This window comes from Ahaetulla prasina, chromosome 1 (assembly GCF_028640845.1).
Source record: "Ahaetulla prasina isolate Xishuangbanna chromosome 1, ASM2864084v1, whole genome shotgun sequence".
Lineage (NCBI taxonomy): Eukaryota > Metazoa > Chordata > Lepidosauria > Squamata > Colubridae > Ahaetulla > Ahaetulla prasina.
In genome coordinates this window covers 171,582,653-171,598,527 of record NC_080539.1, presented here as the reverse complement: position 1 = coordinate 171,598,527, position 15,875 = coordinate 171,582,653, and the positions used below count along the sequence as shown (strand labels likewise).

General features: G+C 37.3%; 1 protein-coding gene and 1 long non-coding RNA gene across 10 annotated transcripts in view; one reads left to right on the top strand and one right to left on the bottom strand.

The window, feature by feature from the left end:
• LOC131197517 (uncharacterized) overlaps positions 1–8,515 on the top strand; it is a 31,248-nt gene extending 22,733 nt beyond the window's left edge. For all 8 annotated transcript variants that reach the window (XR_009154965.1, XR_009154967.1, XR_009154968.1 and 5 more), the window contains 3 exons: positions 4,407–4,577; positions 5,953–6,008; positions 6,392–8,515. This is a non-coding gene — a long non-coding RNA (uncharacterized LOC131197517). The remainder of the gene's footprint in view (positions 1–4,406; positions 4,578–5,952; positions 6,009–6,391) is intronic.
• SPTLC3 (serine palmitoyltransferase long chain base subunit 3) overlaps positions 1–15,875 on the bottom strand; it is a 125,245-nt gene that overhangs the window by 11,249 nt on the left and 98,121 nt on the right. The gene's annotated exons all lie outside the window — the stretch shown is intronic.

Sequence of the window (15,875 nt, the reverse complement as noted above, 5' to 3'; positions counted from 1 at the left end):
CCATGATTAAGGAATTTTGGTTTAGTTAAGTGATTATCAGCCAGAAATTCAGTCCCTGTCCCTTGTACAGTAAATGGTGTTGCACATGTGCTACCCTGACAATAACTATATAACAAATCAGCATAGAGAAATGATCTGTGGAACTAAGCTAGTGAATTTTGTCTTGGTTCTTGCACTAGGATTAATAGCATACCATCAGAGTGACATTCAGAGCCGAGGCTATCTTCTAAGATTACAGGTAGCCTTCGACTTACAACCACAACTGAGCCCAAAATTTCTGTGGTTAAGCGAGACATTTGTTAAGTGAGTTTTGCCCCATTTTTACGACCTTTCTTGCCACAGTTGTTAAGTGAATAACTGCAGTTGATAAATTAGTAACCTGGTTGTTAAGTGAATCTGGCTTCCCCATTGACTTTCCTTGTCAGAAGGTTGCAAAATGTGATCACATGACCGTGGGACAGAGCAATGGTCATAAGTATGAATCAGTTGCGAAGCATCTGAATTTTGACCACATGATCATGGGGATGGTGCAACGGTCATAATGGTGAAAAACGGTCATAAGTCACTCTTTCCAGTGCCATTGTAACTTTGAACAGTCATTAAATGAACTGTTGTAAGTTGAGGACTACCTGTATTTGTTACAGGTATTGTGAAAGTAAAGCACAATTAACCCATGAAAATTGTCTTGAGCATCTCAGAATGTGCAGCAGGGGTGAAATGCTCCCAGATCGTGTGATTGGGAAGTGATCATGGCCGGTAGTTTGGCAATTTGGTAGCGATGGCGGAGCAAAGCTCCTCCCACCCATCCAGGGTGTCATGTGTTTTTTACTTTCTGCGCGTGTGCAGAAGGTTTTGTGCATGCTCAGAAGGTCTGCGCGCGCATGTAATGCATGCATGCACTTTCAAAATGGTAAGGAAGGTAAGTAGATTTCACTCCTGATGTGCAGGACAAAATGTGAGAGAAAAGGATAGACTGTATATGATTAGAGGCATATGTGTCTTAACCAGTAAACAAACACACTCTTGAATCTTTCCGTAAAGCAGTCTGAACAAGAGTAAGATGAGAACAAGAAATACACAAGCAGTATTCTAATTGGTTCTGAGTTTTTTCACTCTTTAACCTTGAAGTGAAGTCCTCCATGTCATATGATACCTATAAAATTTTACTAAAACTGTTGATGGCGATGATGCCATTAGAAGATACATATTCTAGAATCCAGGAACATCACAAATGGACAAAGTTAGTTTTGGAATAAAATCAGGCCATTTATTAAAAAAAAACTATATTTTTTATTGGAGATAAAATGTATTTCATCTTCACTTGACAATGTGGTATTCTTGCTAGCATTTTCATCCTCTAGGATACAAGAATACTTTTGCTGGATTATGTTTAATGCTAGCTACTAAACTGATAGATCTAAGCATTTTTGCAAGAGCTTACAGGCAGCCTTTGCACATCACACAACAGTTCCTGTGGCTTCCCTGAATTTTTAAAAATTGAATATTTCTCTTTAAGGATGTCACTTTGACAATTGCCATTATAGCAAGTCATTGTTTCTAGAGAAGCAATCCACAAGCACATCCTGCTCCACCCTGGCAAGTATTATTATTATTTTACAATGTCTCTGCTGTTCTTTGTAATTAGCACTTCTTTTAGGCACAATGTCAAGCCAGACTATTTGGCATTTCTTTATATTTCATTTTTGATGTTGTTATTTAAAAATCAGTAATTACTGCAATCTTGGTCAAACTTCCTTTCATCTACTTTGGGTTGAGAAAAAAGGTACTTAACATCCTTATTTTCAAAGCACTTATATGCCACTAAGACACATATGTCACTAATCATATAAACTTAGTTAAGAGACAACAGTTAACTGGGGCAGTTATGAAACAAAAATTTGCGTACTTATTTCTATCCTTTATGTTTATGTTATTTTGGTCATTGTGTAAAGCTGTTGCACACAGATATGATCAAGGACCCTTCATTTCAACCCGAGCTACAAAATATCCTCCTCTATCAGAAATATGATCATATGATTTGGGAGGACTGTTTAAAACTCCATCTCCCCAAGATAAATCAATGAACAGAACCTTTTTAGATATTGCTGAAATCTAATTCCAAGTTCCTTTTACCACAGACTTTATTTAGCTAGAGGTGGCTTTTGGGTGCCACAATTCAGCAATATATAGAGCAATGTTTTCCATACTTAGCAACTTTAAGATGTGGGGCTTCAACTCTAGAGTCCACAGCAGTGGTGAAATCTGAACCGGCTTACTACTGGTTCGCTGACTGCGCATGCTCAGCTGTGATCGTCAGAGTCTTTTTTTAACCTTTTAAAAACATTTTTTACAACCTATTTAGCCGAACAGGTTGTAAAAAAATGCTTTTAAAAGTAAAAAAAGGCTCTGACAATTGCGCGGCTCAGCTGTGATCGTCAGAGCCTTTTTTTAACCTTTTAAAAGCATTTTTTAAAAGAAGCGGCAAGCGGGCGACCGGGTGATTGGGTGGGCATGGGAGCGGGCGGACAGGGATTTTTGCTACCGATTCTCCAAACCACCTGTTATCATCGCTACTGAATCAGCTGATCCAGTTCGAACCAGGAGCATTTCACCCCGGTCTACAGATCTTAAAGTTGCTGAGTTTGAAAAAACACTGCTCTAGAGCATTGCATATTATGTTCCTTCCAATATTGAGCTACTCCTTGTAGGAAACTTGCTCATGGAGAATGGTCGTATTATAGATCAGTGTTGGCGAACCTTTTCGGCTCCGAGGAGTACACATAGGGGAGCTCTTGAAACCAGAAGAGCAGTTCTCGGGCATGCATGCGCGTGCCAGGAAGCCGAGCTTCTGGTTTCTGGCATGTGCATGGGTGTCTTCCGGTGTCTGGCGCGTATGCACGTGCGAAGACCAGCTGGCCAGCATGCATGCTTGCGCAGGAATCTGGAAGAGCAACAGGTGATGGCTGGCATGCCTGGAGAGATGGCTCTGCATGCTGCTTCTGGCACGCATGCCATAGGTTCGCCATCATGGTTCTAGATAAAGTTAAGCTTGAGCCTGCATTTCCAACATGGAAATCCTTATCTTGGGTTGCATTCTGTGATATCATATTGGTCCGAGTGGGTTGAAATTATAGTTTAGAAACTTCTTGATAGCAACTGATACGACTGAGAATAGTTTAGAATAGATTAAAGTCAGAAAAATATATCCTTAAGCAGTAACTACCGTCCCACACAAATTATACTAAATAGATCGGAAGATTATTTTCCATGCAGACAAAGATATTCCTAAACTGAAAGGAAGGAAGGAAAAAACCCCAAAAGATAACCCATACAATTACCCTATAATTATCAGAAGTTAAAAATCTTACCAGCTGAAGTGACATGATATTGATATCTAACTGGTACATGGTATCTAACAACACAATCCCAAATATATACCTGTCAGGAGTAAATCCTACTGAATTCAAAAAACTTTCTTTTAAGTAAAAGGGCACAGAACTGCAGCCTCAATTCTTGTAAATGTATCGTGCAAGTGGGATGTATTTATTGACAACATCCAGATAGCCATGTTCTACAGCAGCCTTCTTTAATTAGTTCCCCTTGGATGGGCTGAACTTCAACTCTCTTCATCCCAAGCCAGCACAGCTAAATAACGTGCTAGTTAAAGATGACAGGAATTGCATCAAGTTGGGGAATGCTCTTCTAAAAATCCCTAGGAAGAAGCTCAATACTGAAAGAAGGTAATTCAAGCAAGTCATACAACATTTTAATCACACATCTCCCAAATGAAAAAAACAAAAAACAAAAAAACAGACAAATTTGGGCAATGGTTTAACCAAGAAATAAGGCTTTTTTTTTCTTATAAAAGTAATGGTGGACATGCATTATTTTTCAGCTAGGAAGTTTTTTTTTATGAGAATACTTTGGAATTATTTATGTTTTAGCTGAATTAAAATAAAGAGAACAACAATAAAAGTCTATAAGGAACATATGGAATAAAGGAGCAAGACAGCTGCCATGATGTTACAATGCTTGACCCTAGTAGTTAGCATGTGCAAGGATGTGGTCAAAAATAACTCTTCTGAAGTATGAATCTAGGGCAACCACAAAGGAATCGAGGAGCCCAAATGTCACATATAGTGCCATAAGGGGCTTCTTAACCACAAGTTCCCCTCTTCCAGGAAAAGATCTTAATCTTAGAAAACCACTGGTTTTACCAACATGAAAGCTGTAGACACTTGGAAATTTCCAGTTACCTATTGAATGCTGTCACAGCAATGTTCCCTTTGCCACATCTTTATGGAGCTGGATTACTTCCTGGCTCTATGCAATATTTGTGGGATGATGATGTTTACAACATTGCCGCTCATTATTCAATTCTTATCTTTTTTTTTTTTTGCCTCCAGACCAGTGGTGGGATTCAGTCGTTTCTGTCAGGTTTAGGCGAACCGGTAATGGCGACTGCGGGAGGATCTGCCCACCCAGGCGTAATGTGCGAGTAAAGAGCATGTGCGGAAGGCTGTGTGCATGCACAGAGGAGGTGCGCTCACACTCACTTTTGCAAACCGGTAGGGAAGGTAAGTGAATCCCACCTCTGCTCCACACCTACTACCTATATCCCCCGTAAGCATAAACAGGTACAGTAGCTCTTGATGGAATCGACTATTGGAAGCCTGGAGTTGAGATGGATGAGTCGCTGTGAGTGTAGAATGGCCTTCCAGCCTTTTGTAAGTTGTGCTAGCTTTAAAAAATATATAACCTGCCAAAAAAAGATACTGATCTTCACTCTATGTGAATGACATCTAAATGAAACGATCTGCTGAATGCTCCATTCATTTATCAAAGGGGGGAAGTTATGGAAGAAATTAAGGGATGTAGAGATTAATGGGAGTTTTTAACATAGGGTTTTTGAGTATAGCAACAGTCATGGTTTAGCAGAGAGTAAGCAGATAGGATAACTTCAACTCTGTACAGGTAGTCCTTGACTTACGACCACAATTCAGCCCAAAATTTCTGTTGTTAAGTGAGACATTTTTAAGTGAGTTTTGCCCCATTTTACGATCTTTCTTGCCACAGTTGTTAAGTGAATCACTGCAGTTGGTAAGTTAGTAACTTGGTTGTTAAGTGAATCTGGTTTCCCCATTGACTTTGCTTGTCAAAAGCTTGCAAAAGGTGATCACATGACCTTGGGACAAAGCAACAGTTGTAAGTATGAACCAGTTGCCAAGCATCTGAATTTTGAGCACAAGATCATGAGGATGCTACAAAGGCTGTAACGGCAAAAAATGGTCAAGTCACTTTTTTCAGCGCCATTGTAACTTTGAATGGTCACTAAATGAATTGTTGTAAATTGGGGACTACCTGTATTATGGATTAGGTTCAAGAGGAAGACAACTAGAATTAGCTGAAGGCTATGGTTTTGCAGTTAACAGGTTCAACATAATGTGTCTATTTTTGTCTTTGGCCTTCTTTATACCAGTGTTGGGCTGCTATCGGTTCTCCCCAGTTCGGGAGAGCTGATAGCGGAAATCTTGATGTGTGAGCGAACCGGTTTGCTCCTCCCATCAGTTGGGCTGTCCCACCCGCCCCCGCGCTATACATACCTTTATTCCTTTGTTTTTAGCCCAGCTGTAAGGCGCGGCACAGTGGATTGCCATGCCTCAGTTCCATTTTTATTAAATGCGTAAAGCGATCGCGCGCAAAGCATGTGCACGAAGAGAACCGGTGGTAAAACTAGTTAGACCCCACCACTGCTTTATACCCAAAATTTTTACACTTCTAGAGTTTTTTGGTCCTTGATAATCAATGCATCCTGTTTCTCTGGGGACTTCAATATGGAATATGGACTTCAATATGGAATATTATTAACATGGCTCTGTATGCTTGCCATGTCTTTGCAAATTCATAATAATTCTGGAGACTCAAGTACTTTGTTTTGTCCTGATTCAATAGACAAAATGAAGATCATCACCGACCTGGTGGTAGCGGGAGAAGAAAGTGGAATTGGGGTATAGTAAATTTTGAAAGTTCCCGTTTACAGATTTTATTTCAACAAGTTATAGAGCTAAAGCATGTTTAACACTTACTGCCATCTAACAAAATGGGCAGAACTATATTGCAATATACATTTTTGCTTAGATCAACATATTACCCACTACTATTCTATTAGCATTTATACATCTACTTTCATGAGCATTTCCCCCAAAATCCACTCCTGAAACTATCAAAAAGGCCTGTCCCATTTTCAGAACCTGTCATCACATTTGCACCCTTTACTAATTTTCTCAGTCTTTTACTAGTGTTTGTATTGTCTGATTCATTATTTTGCCATGTGTACTTATAGACCAATGTTTAAATCATACATTCAAACTAAAATACTCTTTTTTTCTAGGCAGGTATTTCACAGATCACCATATTAATTGATGTTTATTCTCCAAATGGTTTGACCACATTTTCATCTTATTCCCACATCATCCAACAATAACCATCCACCCATGCCTGAATGCATTCATTCATCATTCTGGAGTATAAATTGGAACTACCATTAATCTATGGATTCTTACCGGTATTTCCATACATCTACAACAGATGCCACCAATTAATATTTTCTGGAATATAATTTAGTTCTTTTTTTCACTCACACCATCTCTCCCCATATATTTTTGTCGATTCCACAAGATCTGATGCTCAGAGATCTTGAATAAAGGCTAAATCCCAGCCTCTTTTTCATAGTTTCTCAAACACTGCACATATTTATTTTGTTTCAGTTAAGTAATTATTAATTAATTAATACTGTTTACCTAAATCTTTCATGTTGCAATCTCCGCATGCCAAATGGGCCTCTAAACACTTATTCCATATGGCTGGACTGGCCTGATTTTAAATTTTAATTGAATTTTGATGGGTTTTAAATTTCTGTAATTTTATGGGGTGTAATGTTATTTTAAATTTTTTGGCAAATTTGAATCAGTTTTTTAAGGGTTGTTTTAACTATTGTGTATGTTTCTGTTTGTATTTTATTTCCTGTTCACCGCCCTGAGTCCTTCGGGAGAAGGGCGGTATACAAATTAAAACATTATTATTATTATTAAACACTGATCTCTGCTGCCTATCATGGCTTTAATTTTTTGAGGCTTTGACATAATGCTTTCCACCAATCTAAAGACAATGTAAGGTAAAGGTAAAGGTTCCCCTCGCACATACGTGCTAGTCGTTGCTGACTCTAGGGGGCGGTGCTCATCTCTGTTTCAAAGCCGAAGAGCCAGCGCTATCTGAAGATGTCTCCATGGTCATGTGGCCGACATGGCTCAACACCAAAGGCACACGGAACGCTGTTACCTTCCCACCAAGGTGGTCCCTACTTTTTCTTGCATTTTTACGTGCTTTCGAAGCTGCTAGGTTGGCAGAAGCTGGGACAAGTTGTTGGAAGAAATATCCATCTGGGTTCAGTTCCAAGTGGGGACAAAGACACTGGAAACATGGAGACTGCTTGGAAAGATGGTTTAATGGTGGTCACATGTTCAAGGCGTTGGGTGAAGAACCAGAGAGGAAAGGAGAAGAAGAGAAGAAGAGGGGAGCAGGGTCGAAGGGCAGAAGGGATGCTGAGTGCCTGAGTTTATTCTCTCTGTAGGGCCCCACCTTGGTGTTTCCTGTTCCTGTATAAGAAATGTACCCTGATTTGTTGTCAAACTCCCAGATGGTCTAGGGGTCTTAGCTAATGTTGTAGGTTGTCTCTCAAGCTTGCTTGAGCTTTGCCATGTGGTGAGTTTCTGTTGCTAGATGAGTCCTATTGTGTTGCAAATGATGGTCCATTGACAAAGGTGGGGGGATTGAGTGAGCTTGGCTGAAGCCTTAATTGCCCATTGACAAAGGTGGGGGGAGTGAGTTTCTGTCTCTGACTCATTGACAAAGGGGGGCGGGGAGGCAGGAAGCTGCTTTCTTTAAAACAGGTTTCTCAATTTCTTATCCAGGGTAATATAATCTTCTGCCCTTTTTAATATTTTCTAAAATATTTCATTCTTCTAGGAGAGGAGTGAGTACTAACTTCCTACAAAGTAAAGGGAGCTCACCCCGTTACACGGCAGCATTAGGGATTCGAACCGCTGAGCTGCCGACCTTTCGATCGACAAGCTCAACGTCCTAGCCCCTGAGCCACCACGTCCCATTCAACGTCCCAATGTAGACTAAGTTATATTTGTGCCATATCTACATCCTCTGCTAACAGCAAAAGCAATACTGATCAGTTTTGACAAATTCTGACCAGCATGCCACAAGCACAAGCAAGCACGCTCACTTTTGACGCAGTCTAGGATTTCTAATGGAGAGACTATACTGCAAGTCAACTTACTGTTGCGTGTGTCCCTCTAACTAGGATGTAGGTGCACTGTATGTATGTACACACACACACACACTATCATATAGACCAGTAATTATTCTTTAGAGTTGCTATTCAGCATCATTGTGATAAATTCTGCAACAGATCCAAAAAAATAGCAACTGTTTCAGAGTAACTCCACTCAAGTCCCCCCCCCCCCCAATTTTCCTGCTTCTAATGCAAACAACAGTTTGGGGTTACTCCCCCCCCAACCATTTGTTATAACATGTACTTAACATGTTTAAGGACAATGAAATGCATAAAGATTTCAAAGAATTTTTTTTAATGTTGCTTTAAAAGTTGAAAATACTAGCAAAACTTTGCATTTTCTCTTAGGAGATCTTCAGAGGAAATAGAGAATAATGGCAAAACTTGGAAATATATATATATAGATAAGAGATCCATGTTGGCTGCTGGCTACAAAAATTGCCCAAGTTGATTTGCATTTACAAAGAGGCAATTGTCCAACATTCTTTCCTTTAAGTTGTTTTCCTTGCAATGCAGTATGCCTTACTTTCTGTTGTGAGCCTGGCTAAAGGGTGCCTTTGCTTTGAATGGACAGAGGAATGTTTCAAGATTTGTTAATGAATCAATGTGTTTGGAGCTATGGAGGTACAATACCAAACTGCAGTGTGTATGTACGTACATGTGTGTTTATGTGGATGAGTATATATTTATTTATTCATTTCAATCTCTGGAAACAGCTGGCCTGCGAATCCACAGCCATTCTGGGATTGCATCTAAGTGTGTTTTCCCCCATCCAGACCTGAACAGCCTCCAGGCAGAAGGCCAGGTCCTCCATTTCATCTCCTGCCTGAATTATGCTACGTGTACTCTCACAACTATTTTCTGGTTTGCTCTGTTAATTTGTTATGAAGGGCACAGCGTCCCTGCACTGTCAATGTTGAAAAAAGAAAGCCAATAAAAACCCTGTCATCGAACGTCCCTGATTTAAACCAACATGAACAGGATGGCCTATGGCAAAAGTGGTTTTAAACAGGAAAAAACTGTGGGCAGGCAATGGGAAATAGCTCAAGTAGGGAAAATTCATTTTCACTGCAAGATCAAAGACGTGACTTTTCACCCAAGTTTCATAGGGTCTCAGCTTTAGGGTTGTTGGCTGTACCTGCCCCTTCAGGTCATGTTGTGCAATCCTGGCCCTGTCACAGGTAGTTCAGGGCCTGCTTGTACCATCCCAGCTGTAGTTCCTCCTTTCTATAGTTTAGGATGAGAAGTAGGGCTCCATATGGCTCCAGTGTTAGCCCCTTCTTAAAGTACTACTGCAGTTAGGACTGGGGCTTGTTAGCTTGCTTGTTCTTAAGTAGCTTCATTTTTTATTTTTGTACCGGTGTATGAAAAGACTACAGTGTTGTGGCCCTCAAAAAACATGGATTAAATCTCATGTGGCCCTTAGGTCTAAGTCCACTGCACTAGAATGAAACAGCAAATAAAGCTAACCTTTTCAGGGTTGAGATTTAATGAGGCCCAAACTTTTCAGATTATGTTTTTATTTCTCAGATGTATGTATTTAGAAACTTGGATATTAGCCCTTTGAGGAAACAAATGAAAAATTGTAGCATAAATTCTGAGATATATTTATCCAATTTTTAAATGATCAAAGGGAAATTCCCAAATTCACTCTAACACAGGAGAAAATTAAAAGCTCTGGTTCCACTGTTTTGTATGATGTCACCTCATTTATTCTGCACCATTGTTCCACCTACTGTGGTCAATTCACCAATAAGGTGGCTCCTTTGTGTTACATATTCCCAACTGGTGAGAAGTACTATTGGCACTTCTTTTTTTTTTTTATTGAAAAAGTTTTTACAAAAAAAGCTTTTCCACCCCCCTTTCTCCCCTCCCCCCTCTACTCCCTCCCCCTCCCTTCAAAAAACCCCCTCCCCCCCTCGACATCCCGGAACAAACACAAGGTATAGTTAAAAATAAAACAAGCATATACTAAAAATTTTCCCTCCTAACTCAGTTATACTCCTGCCTTTCTCATCAAATCCTAACCTTCCCCAATGCAATCAAAAATAATACATCTTAATCATTCAAAGGCAGTCTGATATCTCTTAGTCTGATATCTGTTTTGAATATAGTCAATCCATTTTTTCCATTCATTTAAGTATCTTTCTTGCGTATTGTCTTTCAAAAAGGCTGAGATTTTTGCCATCTCAGCCAAATTGGCAACTTTCAATATCCATTCTTCTATTGTAGGTAATTCTTTTTTCTTCCAATACTGTCCTATCAGTAATCTTGCCGCTGTTATTAGATTTAAAATCAATTTAGTCTCAATTACTGTACAGTCCGTGGTAATTCCCAGAAAAAAAATTGCGGCAGGAACTTTATCTTCTTTTTCAAAACATTTTGTAGAATCCACCAAATGCTTATCCAAAAAGCCTTAATATTCTTACAAGTCCACCAAATATGAAAATATGTAGCATCGTCACAATTACATCTCCAATATTTTGCTTGCATACACGATACATACACGATAATTTCTTAGGATCCAAATGCCATCTATAAAACATTTTATAAAAATTTTCCCTTAAATTCTATGCCTGCGTAAATTTAACATTTTTAACCCAAATTTTTTCCCAAGTTTCCAATAATATTGGCTCCTGAAAGTTTTGTGCCCACTTTATCATACAGTCCTTTACCAAATCCCTTTCAGAATATATTTCAAGTGACACATTATACAATCTCTTTATATGCTCCTGAGATTGATTTCTAATTTGCTTTACCAAATTTTCCTCATTCTGCACTATACCAATTTTTTGATCTTCCTTCCATCTAGCATGTAGTTGCCCATATTGAAACCAAGTATAATTTTCTTCTTCTCTTAATTCATGCAGAGATTTTAAATGCAAACTACCTCTTTCAGTATACAAAAAATATTTATATGTAATCATTTCCTGATTCTGTTCTATTTATATTCTCTATTGTATGCCTGGGACTCGCCCACATAGGAACCTTATAATTTAATTTATACGAGAATTTTTTCCAAACACGCAAGAGAGCAGTTCTTAACACATGATTTTTAAAAGCCTTATCCACCTTTTTGTCATAAATTAATAGTATGCCATCCATATAGTAAATCATAACCTTCTATATTCAGAATTCTTTCCTCCGTTAGATTAAACCAATCACTTATTGCAGAGAGAGCAGCTGCTTCATAGTATAATTTAAAATTGGGCATTTTTAAGCCTCCCCTTTCCCGTGAATCTTGAATTATTTTCATTTTAACCTTCACTTTTTTACCTTCCCATATAAATGTATTAATTCCAGTCTGCCATTCCTCCAAGTTTTTATCTTTCTTTATTATTGGTATCATCTGAAAGAGGAATAAAAAACTAGGTAAAAAATTCCTTTTGATAGCAGCTATTCTCCTCAGCAACGATAATTGCAATTTTTCCCAAACAATCAATTCCTTCTGAACTTTTTGCCATAATACCTCATAATTATTCTTGAACAATTTCATATTTGATGATGTAATATAAACCCCTAAATATTTAACCTTTTTTACAATTTCAAATCCTGTTATTTCCTCTAATTTTTCTTTCTGTTGTCTGGTCATATTTTTTATTATCACTTTTGTTTTATTCTGATTTACCTTAAATCCTGAAACCTTTCCATATCGATGAATTATTTCCAACACTTGAATTTATAGGATTTGTTAAAGTAATCACCAAGTCATCTGCAAAAGCTCTGAGTTTATATTCATATTGTCTAACTTTAACTCCCTCTGTCTCCTTTGATTCTCGTATTTTATCCAATAATGGCTCCAGAGTTAAAATAAACAATAATGGTGATAAAGGACATCCCTGTCTTGTTACTTTCGCAATCTTAAAAGCTTCTGTTAAATTACCATTAATTACCATTAATTATTATCTGGGCTGTTTGCTCTCCATAAATCACTCTAATTATTCTTACAAAACCATCTCCAAATTGCATTTTATCTATTAATTTAAATAAAAAATCCCAATGCAATCGATCAAAAGCTTTCTCTGCATCCAAAAAAAATAAATGCTGCTGGAATAAAATTTTTCTTTTCTAAATATTCCAATAAATTTACAATCTGCCTAACATTATTCCTCATCTGTCTCCCTTTTATAAATCCAGATTGATCAGTATGAATTCTTTATTGTAAAACTAACATTAATCTATCTGCTATTATTTTAACAAAAATCTTATAATCATTATTTAAAAGTGAAATTGGCCTATAATTCCCAGGTTTAGAACAATCCTGTTCCTCTTTTGGTATCAATAAAATAAAAGAAGTTCTCCATGAAGGGGGAATTCCCCCTCCTAATTGTATCTGATTAAATAATTCCTTAAGTGGATCTAACATTTCATCCTGTAAATTCCTATAATAACTTGCTGTAAGCCCATCTGTACCAGGAGTTTTCCCCATTTTTAATTGTTTGATTACCAAAATAATTTCTTCAGAAGTTATAGGCCGATTCAATTCTTCCCTTTGTTCTAAAGTTAAACTTTTAACCTTATAATCTTTCAAATAATTATCAATATCCATATTTAATATATTATCTTTAGCGTATAAATTTGTGTAGTATTCTAAGAAAGCTTTTTTAATTTTATCCTATTGATATCTCTCTTTACCTTTATATTCTATTTTTTCTATAGTGCGTTGTTTTTGTTTTTTCCTTAAAATGTATGCTAACCACCTACCTGGTCTATTTGCATTACAAAAAGTATTATGTTTGGCATATTGTATATTTGTTGCCACCTGGTCAGCCATTATCATATTAAACTGACTCTGTAATAACTTTATTGCATCTTTAAGTTTTTGATCAAGCGGATTATATGTTAATAATTGTTGCAGGTTTAAGTCCCACCAGGCCCAAGGTTGACTCAGCCTTCCATCCTTTATAAGGTAGGTAAAATGAGGACTCAGATTGTTGGGGGCAATAAGTTGACTTTGTATATAATATACAAATGGATGAAGACTATTGCTTGACATAGTGTAAGCTACCCTGAGTTTTTGGAGAAGGGCGGGATATAAATGCCAAAAAAAATAAAAAAAAAATCCTCTTCTAGATACCTATGCTGTCTTTGTTGCTTATTTCTCTGTCTATTGTTAATATATATTATACACCTCTCATAAAAGCTTTGCTGGCATCCCAAACCATTTCTATCGATGTTTCCTTATTCAAATTATAATCAAAAAATTCTTTCATCTGCTTTTTAAATTGATTTACATTATCCTGATATCTAAACAAATTTTCATTTAATCTCCATGTTCTTCTGCCTTCTTTTTCATACTGCAATTCCATCCAAACTGGGCTATGATCAGATAAACATCTTGAAAATATCTTAATTTTCTTTACCCTAGAGAGCAAATCATTAGAAGTTAATATAAAATCAATATATGAAAAAGATTGATGCCTATCAGAGAAAAAAGTATAGTCTCTTTCCTCCAAGTTCCGCAATCTCCATACATCTCTCAACTCAAAATCTTCTATCATCTCAAAAAAGGATTTAGGGAGCTTTGCATGTGCAGGTATCTTTTTAGAAGAAATTCTCTTGTCCTTTCGTGTATCAATTACTCCATTCCGATCTCCTAATATAATATACAATCTATAATCCCATAGAATCAATTTATCATACAACATTCTGTAGTATTTTTCTTGTTGCTGATTAGGTGCATATATACCCAGCAGAAGAATCTTTTTTGTTTCTAATGTAAGTTCAATAGCAATATATCTTCCATGAATATCTGCCTCTATTAACTTGGCTGGTATATCTTTTCTCAAATATACCACTATGCCATTTTTCTTATCCAAAGCTGAAGCAACAAAATGTTTACCTAATTTTGAATTTATTAAGTATTTTTGATCTGATAATTTAATATGTGTCTCCTGTAAACAAATCACATCATTTTTAAATTGTTTCAGATAATGAAATATTTTTCTTCTTTTCTGAGCTGAATTCAAACCATTGACATTCCAGGTCAGAATTTTATTTGCCATTACTGGCCTCCTGAAGCTTTTGAGCAATCAGCTGAAGATCCTCCTCCCGTATCTTCGGCCTTGCTCCTCCCACCGCTTCTATAGCAGAATTCTGACCTTTGCTTTGAATTTGTTGCTCCTTTTCTTTACGCTTAAGGGCTCCCCTCGTCACTCTTTGTTCTTGTGGTTGTTCCTCAGATGATAACATCACTGGGGTCACCTCAACTTCCACACTCACTTGACTCTCTTGAATTCTTTTTTCTATTATTTCTATTTCAACTTTCAACACAGTAGAAAGAAAATCTTTGGCCTTAAGCACAGTATCAATACGATATCTTCTTCCTTGATAATACACTGTCAAACCAACTGGAACTTCCCATCTAAATTGAATCTGGTACTTTTTAAGTTCTTGTGTAAAAAATATAAAGCCTTCCTGTCCCTTAGCATCTTGGGAGGAATCTCTTTCAAAACCTTCAACTCCTGATCTCCTATTTTCAGCTTTTTCTGATATGCAACTTGCAAAATCTGATTTCTCATTTTTCTTTTCACAAAGTAAACCACAATGTCTCTAGGGAGTTTCTTCTGCCTAGCAATCCAGGAATTAACTCTGTATATTTTATCAATTTGATAAGCAACCTCTTGTGGATCAAATTCAATAAATTCAGCTAAGGCTTCTGATAATTTTTTTTAAAAATCTTCACCTTTTTCCTCCTGTAATCCCCTAATTCTCAGAGCTCCTTCCATCATCCTATACTGCGTCACCACCACATGATCTTCATTTTTGTCCAATTTTATTTGCATTCCTCCCATTTTATTTTCTAATTGCTGGTTGGACTGGGCAATTTCTTGCACCTCCTCCTCAACCCCTCCAGTCTTTTTGCCAAACCTTGAAAAGCCATCAAAATGTCTTCTCTTATTTTTTTATTATTCTCTTTTATTTCTTCTCTTATTTTCTCATTATTTTCCATCAACTCCTTAAACCTCTCTTCAAACATTTTCCCTTGCTCTTTAAGCATATCTTCCAAAGGTACTTCAGATCCCCTTCTGCCAGCAGTCTTAGGTGGTTTAGTAGCCATTTCAGTTTTTAAAATCACAAAATTTAACTTTAAAACTTTTCTTTTCCCTTTTAAGTATAGGAGAGCTCAGTTCGTTACAATCCACAAATAATGTTTCTTAGTTACACAGCCAGCTTCCACTTTCACTTCACTACACTTTCACTTCCTTTCAGATGCCATTTTAAACAATCAGTTAAGGCAAAAAATAATAATAATAATAATTCACTTTTTAAAGGGTAGAAGTCAGGAAGTCAGAAATACTTGCGATCCAATAATTGTTCACTCACGTTTGTTCCATCTACATGTAGAAATCCACAGAAAAAATCAATTGGGCAGAGATGGACACTTTCTTCTTTTCCTGCTTCTGCAGGAGTGCGCTGAAGTTCGGAGCTCGGCAGGGTTTCAGTGGGACTCAACCCTCCAGGGCTCTGCTTCACAAAGCCAAGCCCCTAGGGAGATCTACCACTCTCCCGC